This window comes from Anomaloglossus baeobatrachus, chromosome 4, assembly GCF_048569485.1.
Source record: "Anomaloglossus baeobatrachus isolate aAnoBae1 chromosome 4, aAnoBae1.hap1, whole genome shotgun sequence".
NCBI lineage: Eukaryota > Metazoa > Chordata > Amphibia > Anura > Aromobatidae > Anomaloglossus > Anomaloglossus baeobatrachus.
Window position 1 is genome coordinate 39,271,764 of NC_134356.1, and position 14,611 is coordinate 39,286,374.

General features: G+C 50.2%; 1 protein-coding gene and 1 long non-coding RNA gene across 2 annotated transcripts in view; one reads left to right on the top strand and one right to left on the bottom strand.

Moving 5' to 3' along the window:
• Positions 1-14,611, bottom strand: part of LOC142303118 (uncharacterized) — a 393,352-nt gene that overhangs the window by 364,361 nt on the left and 14,380 nt on the right. The window lies entirely within an intron of this gene.
• PARP11 (poly(ADP-ribose) polymerase family member 11) overlaps positions 1-14,611 on the top strand; it is a 91,979-nt gene that overhangs the window by 601 nt on the left and 76,767 nt on the right. The window contains exon 2 of the mRNA XM_075344261.1: positions 7,387-7,451. The gene's annotated coding sequence lies outside the window, so the exon portion shown is untranslated. The remainder of the gene's footprint in view (positions 1-7,386; positions 7,452-14,611) is intronic.

Below are 14,611 nucleotides of genomic sequence, written 5' to 3' on the forward strand. Positions count from 1 at the left end.
TTGCAGTCATACCATGCCTGAGGAAGAGACCTGAGATGTCTCGAAAGCTTGCTTTATAACAACATATTTTATTTTTATCTTAGTTAGCCATTAAAAGGTATCAGAACTACAAAATTTTAATTTTGTTTCGCTCACTGAGAGCAATCAATCATTTTGCAGTCCTATGTAACACCACAGATAATCTGACAATTTGGAGTACAGATAATGAGAGATGTTACCTGCAGTCCTATATACCAGCACAGATAAGGTTATAACTCTCTGAGTACAGAACATGTAGTAGACGTTACATGCAGTCCTATGTAACACCATAGATAAGACAGTGATGTCTCTCTGAGAACAGAAAATGTAGTAGATGTCACTTGCAGTCCCATGTACCACCACAGATAAGGTTATAGCTCTCTGAGTACAGAACATGTAGTAGATGTTACATGCAGTCCTATGTAACACCTCAGAAATAGTGAGGTCTCCTGTACAGATAATGTAGTTGATGCTACCTGCAGTCCTATGTAATACCACAGTGATAACGCTGAGTACAGATAATGTAGATATTACTTACAGTCCTATGTAACACCACAAATAATGTGATAAGTCTCTGAGTACAGCTAATGTAGTAGATGTCACCTGCAGTCCCATGTGCACAGTTAACACAGTGATGACTCTGAATACAGATAATTTAGTATATCCCACATGCAGTCCTATGTAACACCACAAATAACACAGTGATGACTCTCTGAGTACAGATAATACAAATGGTGTTACTTGTCCAATTGGGGGTCCGACTTTGCCCAGGCTGGAAAGAGAAAGCATAGGACAGGGTGGGGGGCTCTCTAGGCACAGGTTTGCAGTCTTCTTGGCTAACTGGCACCTCATGTTGTCCATGTCGTGGGCGGGGAGGTCGCCGCCGCCGCTTGCGCTCTCGCTCACGCTCGGGTCCGGCGCTGTTGCTGCTTGCTGCTCGGTGGCTTGAGCGGTGGGCCGGATCCGGGGACTCGAGCGGCGCTCCTCGCCCGTGAGTGAAAGGGGTGGTTTGAGTTGGGGATGTGGTCCGTGACGCCACCCACGGGTTGTGGTGAGGTTGGGACACCACCGCTGCTCTGGACGGGGATCCCGGGAGCGATGACAGGGAGCAGCTGAGATGTTTCTCTCCCCTCCGTGGGTAGGGGGATTTGGTGGTCTCGGGGCCCGGTGATGGGGACTGTAAGGTGGATGGCGGGGTTTGGTGAGGTGCAGGGTCGCGGGGGCAGCGCAGTGCCAGACGGCACGGTGGTACTCACTCAGCCAATGACGTAGACGGAGTCTCTGTTAAAACAAACGGCTGGATGGACGGGTCCCGCAGTCGGCCGCGGTGGTCACTCCCGGTAGGTTGGCGGTGACTGTCTCTCCCTGCACCTGTGTTGTGTTTTTGGCCCCGATGGCTTCCCACCAGTAACCTGCTCCCCAGCGGTGTATTTGCCAGAGGAGCCCCTTTTGCCCGCAGGCTCTGGCCCTGGGAACTCTAGCTGTGGCGGTAGCTGTATTTCCCTTCACGGTTGAGCGGTTGCCTTCAGTCGGGTCTTTGCTGCTGGGAAACCCCGGAGGTTCCCGTCGCTGACGGATTTGACCGGTTTAACGGCGACTCCAAGCCTGGTCGGGGTCCGTAGGCCCTGCCGAATGGTGCTGGCTTCTCTTCGCTCCCCGGTCCGGTACCGGCGGGCCACCGCCCGACCCCGGTCCTTACAGTTGTGCGTCAATCGGCCTCTCCTGCAGACGGTCACCAACGTCTGCCAACCTTGCTCTTGGGTGCCCGGGCCACATACCCGGATACGGTCAGTCTGCTCCTCCACTACCACTTCCCTAAACTCCACAAAACTAAACTAAACTGCCTTCCTTTCCCGCCTCCAGGACTGTGTACTCCTCAGTGGGTGGGGCCAACCGCCTGGCTCCACCCCACTTGGTGTGGACATCAGCCCCTGGAGGGAGGCAACAAGGATTTGTATGTGGGACTGATGTGCCTAACCGGGGTGTGGGGTGTGTTGTTGCAGTACCTGTGACGTCCTGGCTTGTCCAGGGCGCCACATCCACCTAAACCTCTTTGTCTAAAAAGAGATGCAAAAAAGCTGAAAGAATTGAGATGCTACAATACAAAAAGAAAAAGCAGCAAAAATATCACGTGTACGAGGGGCTGCTGATAAGTCTTAAGCTTTGTGATTTTTTTTTTGTTTCTATGGTAAAGAATGTTATATCACATGAAAGCCTTTTGTGTCTAATATGTGTTGTCAAAATTTTGTGTTTGTTGCTTATGGCAACAGTCTTCTACGCACGCGGGAAAACAAAATGGCGGAGTCTAATGCGATATTCACAGCAACTGAGAGCAGAGGAGGGATAAAATTCTGGTTTCTGCAAGGAAAGTCCGCAAAGGATATTCATGGTGATGTCGCAGAAATTGGGGTATCAATGTGTTGCAGGCGGGGGCCGCTGCCGCTTCTTTCGGAGGCCTGCTCGAATCCGGGTTCGCTGCTGCAGCTCGAGTGGTGACCGGACCCGGGCTCGCACGGCCGCCCGTCCTCACAAAAGGGGATATTTACAAGGGAGGTGTTTGGTCTCTGACGCCACCCGTGGGTTGCGGTGAGGGATGGTGGCACCGCCGCTGCCTGGTGATGGGGCGCCCGGGGCTGATGGAGCGGGGCAGCAAAATGGGATCCCCTCCACGGGTAGGGGAGGTGTAGTCCCGGGGCCCGCGGTCTGAACACGGGAGTGATGGCTTCTGGAGGTGGCGCGCCGGATTGCACCGGGGGGCAATGGTGTACTCACAGTTCAGTAATTGCACACAAGTCCAGTAGTAAACCAAGATGCCAGTGGCCGGCTGCCTTTGGAGGGTGCATTGGGGTCCCACACCCAGATTAATGAACAGGTGTCCCTTCCTCCTGCACTCTGTGTTTTTCTTTCCTTTTGGACAACTTCGCATGGAAAGGAGAAGTCCACTCCCGGTTCTGTATGTATTTGGGAGCTGTGGCCCGCGAAAGCTGACCCTTGGGATCTCAGTGGGTTATGACGGACATCCTATCCCCCGCGTTGGGCTTCCGTTTCGCTCTATCTGGGCAGTTAATGGAACAAAGTCTGGAACCTTGTCCCCGGCTGGTTAATTAAGAAGGGGGCTTGCAACCGTCCTCGTCCTAGGGTCCAGGCACTCCGACTGTGCACGGCCTCCAGACCGGATTCCCGCTGTTGGCACCGGTGGGCTACAACCCTGCCCCGGTCCATTAAGGTTTCCCGCGACCGGATCTCCGTCGCCTGTGGCCTTGTTCACTGTCTGAAATACAGCAATAATACCTAAAATATAACTTTTAATGGTTCCTCTAAAAATAGGGAAGGATCACCTTGCCTATGCATAAAAATCAATTCAGGGAATCAATCAACTGCTAGAATTCTCCAAATTCATTAGGAGAGACCAGCAAGCCCTGTGAAGTTGCAAACACACCTCAATAGTAATTGGTGTTGACAAAAAAACAATCAACCAAGATGGACAGTTTTTACAACACAACTGCTTATTCACACTCTGTTTATATCAATAGCAGCAGCGTTATCCACCAAAGTAATGACCACTAGTTACTAACAACAAGAGGTTCTTAGGGGACCTTAGTAAACAGCAAAATACTAGGTCATTTATTTTACATCTGGTTGAAATGGAGAAACAATATCCAGGGATACAATATTCACTTTGTCAACCTGATACTGTCTGTCAGGGAACAATCTCACCCAGATCCTGATATCTTGTTTCCCAGAAGGTCAGTGTGTCCTCATATCCGGCGTAGTCCTTAATCCGATCGAAACTTTGTGGGTTTTTCTGAATTAAGAAAGTCCAATCCATTGAGGCAAACTTGTGGAGTCCATGTCTTCATTAGTCCAAGCTATTTTGATGGCCAAAAGAGAACCAATTCTATGCAGGTGGTCTTCATATTCTGACTGTTGGGTATATGTGGAACCCTCCGGCACAAGAGGAAAACAACTATGGAGCTTCTTGATTGCCCTCCAGACACTCCAAGTCTTGACTCACCAGGGAATGATCATGTGCCAATTCCACAGAAAACATGAACTGAGACTATCCAAGGAAGACAACCTGGGTAATAAAACACTTAACAGGACAAGTTTATACAAGACTGAACATATCTTGATCCCCGAGCATTTGCCCAAACAAGTCTAAGCAGAATGGAACAGATGACGGCAACAAAACACTTGTCTGAGCCGAAGAGAACATGTCTAGATTACATGGCATGTGCCCAGGCAGGTTTAAACAGAGCTGAGCATGCCTAACATAGGCCGAAACATGTCTCTGCAGAAATAAACATGTCTGGACTATGCCACCTTTGCTCAAACATGTCTAAGCAGAAACGAACATGTCAAGATATTTCAGTCTTTGCCCAAACGTGTCTCAGCAGAAAAAATGCTTGTCTCGATTATATAGCACTGGTCAGGACATGCCTAGACTGAACTGAACATGTAAAGATTACGAGTCAATTGTTCTCCTGTCTGAAAGTGGCCATAGATGTGAAGGGAAATGCAACGTCACTATTAAAATTTCTGTGAGGACACTTCTGTGGATTCAGACTGTTGGAAAGGTCTTTCAAAATTATAGTCAGAAGCTGTATTATTAAGGATTGAACCAACACTTGTTGGTTCTGCAGGGAGCAGTCCTTGGCCTCTGAGCCGATGGGAGGTGGCTGCTGGCCTCTGAGCCGATGAGGGGCGAGCGCCTTGACTCCGAGCCCATGGGGGCGCGGGCGGCAGGCACCTTGACTCCGAGCCCATGGGGGGGTGGGCGCATCGACTCAGAGCCCATGGGGGGGCGGGCGCATCGACTCAGAGCCCATGGGGGGTGGGCGCATCGACTCAGAGCCCATGGGGGGGCGGGCGCATCGACTCAGAGCCCATGGGGACGGGTGCCTTGACTCAGAGCCCATAGGGGGGGCGGGCACCTTGACTCAGAGCCCATGGGGGCGGCGGGTGCATCGACTCAGAGCCCAAGGGGTGGCGGGCGCCTTGACTCAGAGCCCAAGGGGGGGGGCGGCCGCCTTGACTCAGAGCCCATCGGGGGGCGGGCGCCTTGACTCAGAGCCCATGGGGGGGGCGGGCGCCTTGACTCAGAGCCCATGGGGGGGGGGGGGCGGGCGCCTTGACTCCGAGCCCATAGGGGGGGTGCAGGCGCCTTGACTCCGAGCCCATAGGGGGGGGCGGGCGCCTTGACTCCGAACCCATAGGGGGGGCGAGCGCCTTGACTCCGAACCCATAGGGGGGGCGAGCGCCTTGACTCCGAACCCATAGGGGGGGCGAGCGCCTTGACTCCGAGCCCATGAGGGGGGCGAGCGCCTTGACTCCGAGCCCATGAGGGGGGCGAGCGCCTTGACTCCGAGCCCATGAGGGGGGCGAGCGCCTTGACTCCGAGCCCATGAGGGGGGCGAGCGCCTTGACTCCGAGCCCATGAGGGGGGCGAGCGCCTTGACTCCGAGCCCATGAGGGGGGCGAGCGCCTTGACTCCGAGCCCATGAGGGGGGCGAGCGCCTTGACTCCGAGCCCATGAGGGGGGCGAGCGCCTTGACTCCGAGCCCATGAGGGGGGCGAGCGCCTTGACTCCGAGCCCATGAGGGGGGCGAGCGCCTTGACTCCGAGCCCATGAGGGGGGCGAGCGCCTTGACTCCGAGCCCATTGGGGGGGCGAGCGCCTTGACTCCGAGCCCATGGGGGGGCGAGCGCCTTGACTCCGAGCCCATGGGGGGGCGAGCGCCTTGACTCCGAGCCCATGGGGGGGCGAGCGCCTTGACTCCGAGCCCATGGGGGGGCGAGCGCCTTGACTCCGAGCCCATGGGGGGGGCGAGCGCTGGCACCAACCACTGTTATTCTGCTATCTTTAGAGTTGACTGACATTGGATTGTTTGCAGATCTTCCTGACAAATCTTGAAAGAAATCTATTGGATTTATTAAGACAGAGAGCCACAGAATTTGACATCATCTATTTTCATTGCCTTTGGGATCTATATATTTTAGCTTAACATAATTTTATGAATAACTATTGGGTAACATTCAATGCAGGGGGTGTCCACTGTAGTGATTGAGTAGGTCAGAATATTTTACCAAAGTCGATGGAGGGGCTGCTGAAAAATAGTTATATTGAGAGTAGCAGCACATGCTATATATGTTTTCCTCTGTAAGTCAAAATGTTCGCAGCCTTCAAAATACATACACGTGTCCCAACACTGGACACGTTTCTATACAAATTTCACTATTTCATTTTCAGACCTTTAAAAGAAGCACAAGCCCCAGAGACCACATCCTGCTTTGGCACAGTTTCGGCATCTGCTCGGGGCGCTTTCCTAGCATCTAAGGTTACTTAAGTGACAAAGAAAGAAAAACAAGCCCAAGAGACTGGTAGGGAGGGAGCACCGACATAAAAGACAAAAACATACCGAATTTTTTGATTGAGATCATGTCAGCAGGTCAAGGGAATCTCTGGCCTTTCTTGAGAGGTGAATTTTAAGTCATCTAGGAATTACTTAATTACTTTATATAAAAGTGGAATAAAAAAATACATAAAAAATATCCATATTTTTTAGAATATTGACTTTTGTACATATGCTGTGCACTCAGCAAAATGGCCAACCGACAAAGAACCCTATTCATCTAAGTTGTCCAGTCCTCAGAGCCTCTTCTTTCCTCGCTCTGCTCCTCTTCTTTCTCCCGGCCTGTACATTTGAGACCAGGACTTTTGGCCACACCAAGCCTTGGAGGTCACTGGGCTTCGCATGAAACTTCCATCCACGACCAGTCTTTGGAGGTCACAGCACGTTGCATTTCCTTAGACATCGTAGTGACCTCCGAGACCTAGTGATGGATGGAAGCCCCGAACTAGAATGGACAGGCTTGGAGATGTGACACGTGATGAGGGAAAGAATGAATGCTCTTAGGACTTCATGGCAAGAGGCCACACACTTGAGTGGTTACAAGAGTATACTTTTTTTTTTAACATCCTACGTTTATTATGTTCTGACTCCTGAGCATTTTCAATTTGTTACTGCAAATCAAACTTCCCATAAAAATATACCCGGTTTGGTGAATTCGAATTGACAGATATGATCACCTTTACCCATAACCACCTCTTTTTCTTTGATCCTTTAAATAGAACTGAGAACTTTATCAAGAAATCTTCTCTGTATCTTGGGGATAAGTTCACCTTTCTCCTTCCCAACTGTCCTGTCTAGATATAAAATAACTGTCTGCAGCAGGAGCCTCTCCCCCTTGCTCTTTCCATAGTAGGAGATTAACAAGCCCTGCCTACTTGTATAAGCTACACCCTTCTCCAACCTGTCACCAAAGATGGAAGTGATTAGCACGAGATTAATCCCGATTTTCTCTGCAGGATTTCTAGAAGACTGACTTTTCAGGACCACACGGGAAATGCTACAGACAGATGAACATCGCGGGGTGAGTAGACATTACCATCTTCACCGACTCTAATGTAAAGTACTAGCAAGACACCCTGAGTGCTCGAAACGCGTCAGTAATTGCTCCTTGTTCTAGCTGGTCTTGGATTTCATTGCGCTTTTTTTTTGGAAGAATAAAGTTCCACTGTTCCTTCTCCTGTAATAAAAGCTAATTACAAAGAATGCCTTGTTCATTCTGATATTAAGAGGAGAACCTCATATAAAGGTGTTGGGTTTTTGGCATAAGGACCTGGTGGTCGTCTTACCCGCATAAGGACTTGGTGGTCGTCTTACCCGCATAAGGACTTGGTGGTCGTCTTACCCGCATAAGGACCTGGTGGTCGTCTTACCCGCATAAGGACCTGGTGGTCGTCTTACCCGCATAAGGACCTGGTGGTCGTCTTACCCACATAAGGACCTGGTGGTCGTCTTACCCGCATAAGGACCTGGTGGTCGTCTTACCCGCATAAGGACCTGGTGGTCGTCTTACCCGCATAAGGACCTGGTGGTCGTCTTACCCGCATAAGGACCTGGTGGTCGTCTTACCCGCATAAGGACCTGGTGGTCATCTTACCCGCATAAGGACCTGGTGGTCGTCTTACCCGCATAAGGACCTGGTGGTCGTCTTACCCGCATAAGGACCTGGTGGTCGTATTACCCGCATAAGGACCTGGTGGTCGTATTACCCGCATAAGGACTTGGTGGTCGTATTACCCGCATAAGGACCTGGTGGTCGTCTTACCCGCATAAGGGCTTGGTGGTCGCCTTACCCGCATAAGGGCTTGGTGGTCGCCTTACCCGCATAAGGGCCTGGTGGTCGTCTTACCCGCATAAGGACTTGGTGATCATCTTACCCGTTTGCTTTCTAACTATACAATTCCTGTATAATTGGGAGTCCTACTCACCATCCAGTAGCCAAGTGGATGGGACCAACCACAGCTGGGTCCACATTTGTGATGGCCCCTAACATAGGTCTATGTTCTGCTTCTATGTTGTGTACATCATTGCTCAGGAAAAAAGAAACAACCTGCAATGTAATCTCCCTTATGTTATGATGAGAAACATAATTCACTATCTATTTACAGTATGCGTCATAAGTGTTTGCTCGCCTAGTAGGGTCCAACCGTTAGGAACCCTATTGATCATGAGAATGCGGGTCCGAATGTCCCTCATTTTAATCATCGTGATGGTGGTTGCATATGTACAATGAGACGAAATTTACAGTCTACAGTACTGACGGAAAAAGCAGAGCGATGTACAACACTATATCTGCGGTATACTCTGTCATCCCTGCTGTACTCGGCCATCCTCACTATACTTGGCTATGCATGCTGTACTTGACCATCCCAGCTGTACCCGGCTACCAGTGCTTTAGTCGTCCATCCCCGCTGTATTCTGAAATCCATGTTGTACTTGGCCATTCGTGCTTTACTTTGCTATCCCCATTGTACTCAACTACCCATGCTGTACTCGGCCATCCCCGCTCTACTCTGCTACCCGTGCTATACTTGGCCATCCCTGCTGTACTCTGCCATCCCCGCTCTACTGTGCTACCCGTGCTATACTCGGTGATGCCTGCTGTACTCTCTCATCCTCACTTTACTCTGCTTCCCGTGCTATACTCGGCCATCCCTGCTGTACTTGGCCATCCGCGCTGTACTTGGCCATCCACTCTGTACTCGGCTACCCATGCTGTACTCGGCCATCCCCACTCTACTCTGCTACCCATGCTATACTCGGCCATCCTTGCTTCACTCTGCTACCCGTGCTGTACTCGATGATCCCTGCTGTACTCTCTCATCCTCACTCTACTCTGCTACGCGTGCTAAACTCGGCCATCCCCGCTCTACTCTGCTACTCGTGCTATACTTGGCCATCCCTGCTGTACTCGGCCATACCCACTCTACCCTGCTATCTGTGCTGTACTCGGGCCTGCCTTCCCCACCGTACTCGGCTAGCCGTGCTGTAATCGGCTAACCATTCTGTACTTGGCCATCCCCACCAGTCCTCTAGACTTTGAATGGTAAGGCACAGTGCATATGCAACCGCCTCTTAATTCAAGTTGGGGAAATCTTTCCTCTTTTCTTGTGACACACACCCGTGAATGTGCAACAACCTGCAGTTTTGAGAACTGCCTTTTAAAAATTATAGGGGTTTGATCATGATATATTTGCCAACTCCACAAAATATCTGGTAGGCTTCCAGGAGGGAAAAAAAAAAAAAAAGATGGTGATCTTCCGCAGGAGTTGTCAAATCTCCTTGGTTCTGATGAGAACCTCCTGGAATCCAGTACTTCTTGTATCTTGGAGGCAAGGTTGGGGGGCGGGTCAAGGAATTGGAGAATGGGTGGGAATATGGGACACAGTCATAGAGAGCATTTTGAGGGTCTCAGAAACCCACCTTCAAGATGGCAACCCTCTGAAGTTGACAAACTTGATGGAGGAGAGGCAAGAAATAGAGAGCATGGAGGTGGATGATCTAAGGTATCTGCAGACTCCAAACTGGTAGATTATTATTTACAGTAGGAAGTGCAGCTCCGGAGCACAAACTTCTGCCCTTTCAGGTGAAGCATGACTAACACAAGTCATGTACTCTTGAGCTTTCCTTTTTAATTTTTGGGCAAAGAAGTGTTTTTAAACACTCCTCCGTTATGGTTTCCTCTCCCCCTTTCACATAGACACCTACGACTAACCGTTCTGTCTCAGCTCTACACTAATAGGATGAGGAGCGAGCATGATGTTTCCTGAAGCTGCAGATAAAGACGTGTTTGTGGGAAGTGTCGGAAATATGTCTCTGACCACATCGCTTTTTGCTCGCTGCGTAAATCATAGAGACGTGTAGAGCAGCTGACTGCCATGGGCACGGAGGGCACAATTTAAGTGGAACCAGCAGCTGCCATTTACAGCTCAGATTGTAATGGGCGGTCGTGGGAAAGAAGGAAGAAAATATGAGCTGCCGACACTGGTACGAAGAGATGGAATCATTTCCAAAACTCCTTTGCAATAATTGTATTTTTTGGTTTTTCCAACACTTTCTCCTCGTAGGAGACAAGAACAAAAACACCTTTTCTGTAACTTCTCTCCCATACAAATTAATTCCCCAGGATATTTCATGATTGTCTGTTACTGTGACGCCCTGGACCCCAGAGGTCACAGGTCACTTCACTCACCACATACACCCCCAGACTAGAAAGGTACCACCAGTCAACCACAAAGACCTGATTGCCTCCCTCAGTGTTAGACAGGCACACGAGGTGGGCGGAGTCAGGCGGAAAGACACGCCCCCCCAAGGAGTCTGCTGGCCTGAGGCAGGAAAACAGTAAACAGTCCAGTTCAGTACAGTGGATTGGAGAGTAGTGGAGTACAGTTCTGTGTGGGGCCTGGGCTGGAGCCTAGGACCCCAGATCAGTCAGGCAGGCAGACGGTAGTGGCCGCCTGCAGGAGACCGGGAATACGACCGGTGGAACCGTGGCGGACCGGGACAGGGTAGTGGCCCGCCGGAACCGAACCGGGGAGCTAACAGGATACCGGAGCACCAGGCAGGGTACTCAGACCCCGAACTAGGCTATACGCCACCACCATAGTCGAATTCACTGATTGCGGTCTGGACCTTAGGGGTTCATTCCCACCAAAGTCCTGTTTGAAGGCAACAGCCCAACCCGTCCGGATAGCAGCCACCGCCAGAGGCCAGAGATCCAAGGGCCAGCGCCGGCGGGCAAAAAGGGCTCCTACGACACATACACGCCGGGGAGCGGACTACCAGTGCCCAGGTACAGTGGTCACACTACAAACACAGGTGCAGGAGAAAGGCGGACATTGCCAACCCGACTAGGAAGCTGCAGCCGGCTGCGGCCCTCGTCCATCCCCCCGTTTGGTTTACCAGTGACTCTGTGTGGTTTAATCGTGAGTACACCAGTGCCATCCGGCACCGCACCGCGCTGCACCGCAACCCTGCGCCCTGCACCCCGGCCCTCGCACAACCGGGCCCAGGGACCAACATCCCCTACCCACGGAGGGGTCAACACCTAGCTGCGCCATTACACCGCTCCCGGGAGTCTCCGCACCTTCACCACAGCGGTGGTGTTCACAATCACCACAACCCGTGGGTGACGTCACGAACAATCATTCCAAAACCAAACACCGTCATTCCCCCCGCGCGTAGCGCCAAACACCCTTCCAGAGCGACGTGACCCCCGGGTCCGGAGGCGCTTGAGCCACCGACACACAAGACCCCTTACCCAAGCGACTCGGCGGTCGCAGCCGAGGCCGCGGGGCGGTACATTACAAGCGGGGCCCATGTCTATTTCTCCAATAAATGATCCCCTAATCCCTGTTACTGCACCCCCTGCACTGACTGACAGCCACTCTGCTCTCGAACCAGCTGTCAGTGCCACTTTTCATACAGAGGGTGGTGACTGAACCCGCGCCGGCGCCGCCCCGATGACTGAAACCCGGAAGGAGAAAAGTTAATTTCCTTCAGTCAGTGAGGTTCAATGCGCAGGCGCCGGGTAGGTTTCAAACGCAATTAACCGGCAGATTAACCCCATATCTGCAGATTTATAGCGTTTTTTCACGTGACAGTTTCCCTTTAAAAGGGAACACTTTCACTGTAAAGATCAGTGGTGTACTGCTAATGGTCACCACGTAGTCCATAAATATTCTATTTATAAGTCAATGCAGAGGAAGTTTAACATAGTGGTGTAACAGGGAGCCATGGGCTCTTTGCTCCACCATTCTGCTTATTGTCTGTCACAGCACAGCAGGCACGATGACTTCACTGCTTATCACCTGCAGCATGGACCCTCAGTCTACACACAGCATAGAATGGTGCAGCACATCGAGGGAACCATTTTTTTTTTTATTTCATCAGTCACTACTTGTGGCGGGCAGTGGGCAATATGGGGTGTCATTATGTGTGTGAGGGGGAACTATAGAAGTATCATACTCTGTTTCAGTACTGTGGTAACACCATACATTGAGGGCAAACTGTGTGGCAGAGTTCTCTGTGGGGTATACTAAGGCTACTTTCACACATCCGGTTCTTGCTCTGCGGCACAATACGGCGCTCTGCAGAAAAACCGCAACCGTTTTTTTTGCCGCCGGTTGCGTTTTTTTTTTTGCATAGACTTACATTAGTGCCGTATTGTGCCGCATGGGCTTGCGTTCGGTCCGGTTTTTGCCGCATGCGGCAGATTTAGTCGATGCCGCGGCCGGATGGAACGTTGCCTGCAACGTTTTTTGCTCCGGCAAAAAAAAACCTACTGCTATGCACATCCCTCTCCCTTCTTTAGAAGTTGGGAGAAATGCACCTACTGTATGTGCCTGCTTTGTGACTCCACCATCAATTTTATTATTTTTTTTTTTTTTGGGGGGGGAGGGGAATTCTAATTCAGATTTTCAGATTTTTGATTTTTGCTACGGGACCCCTAGTAAAAGCTGTTTTATAAGCTTTGTCAGTAAAATAGGGACATTCCTGAAATCCTCTGTGCTGCTTTATTTTTATTTTGTTCAACTGGCCTCGTTTGTGTGTGGATTTATCTGCCCATTGTTACTTATCTTCCCGGATCCAGTGCCTGACACTACATCCTCCTCCAGACGTTGACCTTCACTGTTCTTCAGCGTGTTGAGATACGATGGCAAGCTGATGCACACCTATGACACTCCATGCCTTCGGGACCTATAGGCCAGCTAAGGCCCCAGTCGATGCCTGAGTATTCAGGTAGTTGTTGTCCATGCCACTACTGTGCATTGCTCCCCTGTGCTAGTTATTCATTGACCACTTGACAAACTAATACACTGATGACCGATTCAACTCTTCTACATCGCCACATTGAGTCTTCTGTTTTACTCCACTGTGCTATGTTGTCTGGCTCTGCTACATCACCTCAAACAGTCTCCTAACCTATTCAACTCTTGTAGTTCTCCGCATTCAGTCTCCTGTCTTGCTCCATTCTGCTATATTGTTTAGCTCTGCTACATTGCCTCAATGTGTATCCTAACCTGCTCTTCTACATCGGTACTTATTCTGAGGAAGAAGTGGGGAAATCACTTCAAACGTGTAAATAAAGCACTTTTTTCATTCACAACACAGATTGGACCATCATCTCATTACAGCAGCGCAGACTGAGCCACGTTTGCAAAGTTCCTATTTGACATCTCCACACTGAGTCTCTCATCTTACCCAATTCTGCTACTTTGTTTGGCTCTGCTACATCACCTCAGAGTGTCTCCTATCCTATTCAACTCCTCTTCTACATCGCCACATTGAGTACCCTGACCTAATCAACTCTGCTACATCATTGGACTCTGCTGCATCAAAGAGAATCTCCTGTCTTACCCAATTCTGCTACATTATTTGGCTCTGCTACATCACCTCAGAGTGCCTCCTAATCTATTAAACTCTTCCGCATCGCCATATTGAGTCTCCTGTCTTGCTCAATTCTGCTACATCACCTCAAAGTGTCTCCTAACCTATTCAACGCTTACTTCACCACATTGAGTCTCCCATCTTTCCCAATTCTTCTACATTATTTGGCTCTGCTACATCGCCTCAAAGAGTCTCCAAAGCCTATTCAACTCTTCTACTTCTCCATATTGAGTCTCTGCCTTACCCAATTTTGCTACTTTGTTTGGCTCTGCTACATCACCTCAGAGTGCCTCCTAATCTATTCAACTCTTCCACATCGCCATATTGAGTCTCCTGTCTTACCCAATTCTGCTACATCGCCTCAAAGTGTCACCTAACCTATTAAACTCTTCCACATCACAATATTGAGTCTCCTGTCTTACCTAATTCTGCTACATCGCCTCAAAGAGTCTCCTAACCTATTCAACTCTTCTACTTCATCACATTGAGTCTCCGGCTTACCCAATTCTGCTACTTTGTTTGGCTCTGCTACATCACCTCAGAGTGCCTCCTAATCTATTCAACATTTCTGCATCGCCATATTGAGTCTCCGGTCTTACCCAATTCTATTACATCGCCTCAAAGTGTCGCCTAACCTATTAAACTCTTACTTCTCCACATTGAGTCTCCCATCTTTCCCAATTCTGCTACATCACCTCAGAGTGCCTCCTAATCTATTCAACATTTCCGCAGCGCTATATTGAGTCTCCGGTCTTACCCAATTCTACTACATCGCCTCAAAGTGTCGCCTAACCT